The following is a 2,977-nucleotide window of genomic DNA, read 5'->3' as shown; positions in this document are numbered from 1 at the left end:
TCTTCGACAACTGCCATTTTTTCGTCTAAAAAATATGGGTCTCGGAACACTTTAATACCGGTTTTCCTACAAATTTGCTTTAAAATCGACATTTCTTCATAAAACTATCGATCGGTTGAAAGATTGACAAAAAATCACATCTATGGCATAGAAAACCATCGTACAGTGACCTACTACGGGACTATATCCACCTAATTTTTGACGTAGAATTGATTTCTAGTATCATTTTATACATTTCTTATGGTTTTAGTTTCGAAATATACGATTGTTTCAAAACAAATGAGCGAAAGACGCTTATGAGCTTCGGTTCCATGGCTAAATCACACTATAGGACCAACAATTTCTACCTTTGACACCTTTGGACTTCTAGTATGATCCCCCATGAACATTTTGATTACCGACATGACCAAGTCGAGTGATGTTTTCACATATTTCTAGCCTTATAATCGACTGGTTCGACTTCAACTCTCAAAAAATCGACTTTTCTTCGAAAAATCCCCAAATATACACTTTTAATGGTAAGTGTCTTGGAGGAAAGTTATTTTTTCTCGAAAATAATGGGAGTCTTCGTCACTCCTGTATTGTCTAAAACTTTTTTAAAATTGTTGCACACAATAAAATAAAAAAAAAAAATATATGATTTATTAGGTGGTGATAATAATTTAGAATCTTTTTTTTTAAATCGAAACTAGTGTAGAATAACAATAGACCCACACGCAACAAGGAATTATTAGAACTACCAACATACACGAACAAATACTTGAAAAATCAGTATGTGAAATCAATTGCAATATGTGAACAATAATGAAAGAAAGAAATATATGAAAGCAATTAAAGATGAGCGATTATTGTAGGAGTTTTGTCCGTCTGTTCCGGGCTGGCGGCCAAACGGGTGGTCCGATGTGGACACGCAGGAAACTAAAGTCAATTTTTGCGAGCTCAATTAATTGGCAGCATATAAAATATAAATTAAGATTCGTTTATATTTTTGCAATATTTTGGAAATTTTCAATTTTTTCTTTTTCTTCTTCTTCGTATTTGAATAGTCTGGGAGGACACCAGCCATACGTTCCAGTTGTATTACATAACGACAAACCAAAGAACCTGAACAGCGCTAATGCACCAGGAAACTCATGTAACAGTCAGAATATTTGTGGTTTACAAAACGATTGGAAACAAAGAGCTCGGGTACTTTGCTCATATGACGCAACGGACAGTACTGAGCTTAATCTCAGCGCTAATGAGGTGAGATGGTTTCAAATCAGACTTTCTTTTTTTAAACTGACATAAACATCTTTAACAACAGATCATATTTGTGACGGAATTAAATCCCCTCAATTCTGATTATATGTATGGAAAACAAGGCCTGGTAAGTGAAAATGGAAAAAAAAAAAATAAAATTTGAATTACGTGATTTTTATTTCAATCTTTATTTTTTAGATAAATGGCTTAGTACCAAAAGCATTCTTGGAACTTTTGGAAGAATAATTTTCTTGTGGTATGGCATCGGAGTATATTGTTTCGATGTTTCGATGTTCTGATATCATTTTGCCTCCTAACATTCAATTAAATCTGTTCGCAAATATTTATTCTATTCCTTTAGAAATTTAATTGTAATAAATACTCTCTTTGCTTCAGGTTCACATATTCTTAAAATACGCATAGTTAAGCAGGGGGTTTGTAGATTGAAACACAAGCACACTAGCGCCGCAGTTTGCCCTACAATATCATATACGGCAAGCTGCAGAACTATTCATTCAGTATATATCATGCAGCTCAACTGTCAATCTGTAACCCCCCTGTAGTTAAGATATTCATTAGATAACTACTATGTATAAAATCGTATTGTTGATTTTTAAATAACGATACAAATAAAACAGCCATGAAATGTTTAGAAAAATTCATATTATTTATGTCTGTTTGAAGTTCTACGCGTGGTTTTAATTTTGAAGCCGTCTGTATCTCCAAAATAGCAACAGACTTCTTTTAGAATCATTCGGATATCTATATGTTGAGTCTTATTTTTATGTATTCTTTATTGAAGGTTCTTTAGATTGTATGACGCATTAGGAGGAGATAAATTTTGCAAAAATTTCGTGAAATAAACGCACGAAATCGTTCTGCAGATTTTCATTGCATTTCATGAACAGTCAATTGAGCAGTTTGGAGCGAAAATGTAATACAGAAAAGTTGCGTGGAAAAATGTCGATGATGAATGAACGGAAAAGGGATAGCTATATAGTGAACTATAGTGAACTATATAGCTATCTCTTTTCATTTGAAAATTTTCCGCGCAACTTTTCTGTTTAAAATTTTCGCTCCAAACTGCCCAATTTATGTTCCTCGTGATAAATTTATCCTAGGGATAAATTTTTTGGTCAAAATACCAAAATTTCTAGCAAAATTCTTACTCAATTTAAATTGATGTTAAACTTTATTTCTGTTCTTATTGGTGCCATAAATATGAAAAATTTCCAGTCATATTAAAATATTTGAAATTTTTTTATACCAAGGATGAATACCGGAGAGGAAACAAGAAATAAATTGTCAATTTTTGCTCAAAACACAGTCAAAATTGAAGTTCAAGCCAATATTCCCTGGTTTTTCATCACAAATTTTAATAATACGGATATTTCGAATCAATTTTTTCACAAAAATGTTCAACATTTTGCTATCCTAGGGATAAATTTAAAACCATGTCCATACTTGGTCATGAAGTTTTTTCATTTTATTTTATTTAACACTGGCCAATCACTGGCTAAATTTGATTTTGTACAATATTATTTTATAATTTGTAGATATTAGTGGTCGGGAATAAAAATGACTAAAGTTGAACCACTTATGGATAACCGTAACACAATATTCTTGATTTTTAAAAGTGCAACATAAATTCTGTTCGGCTGTAAGTGAATCGTAAAATATCTGTGGACTATAGAAATCGTGTTTCACTTTAATTGAAGCAAAAATTTTCGATACA

The 2,977-nt window shown here is 32.0% G+C and overlaps 1 long non-coding RNA gene across 1 annotated transcript; it reads left to right on the top strand.

Annotated features, from left to right (window-relative positions):
• Positions 1–1,140: 1,140 nt before the first annotated feature.
• On the top strand, positions 1,141–1,667 carry LOC129571281 (uncharacterized). The gene is made up of 3 exons (XR_008688248.1): positions 1,141–1,245; positions 1,307–1,369; positions 1,441–1,667. It is a non-coding gene; the product is annotated as an uncharacterized LOC129571281 (long non-coding RNA).
• Positions 1,668–2,977: the final 1,310 nt, after the last annotated feature.

The sequence above is a fragment of the Sitodiplosis mosellana genome, unplaced genomic scaffold (assembly GCF_009176505.1).
Source record: "Sitodiplosis mosellana isolate CC-2019 unplaced genomic scaffold, AAFC_SMos_1.0 Smas_scaffold_1, whole genome shotgun sequence".
Taxonomy (NCBI): Eukaryota; Metazoa; Arthropoda; class Insecta; order Diptera; family Cecidomyiidae; genus Sitodiplosis; species Sitodiplosis mosellana.
This window is presented reverse-complemented; position numbering and strand designations above follow the sequence as displayed.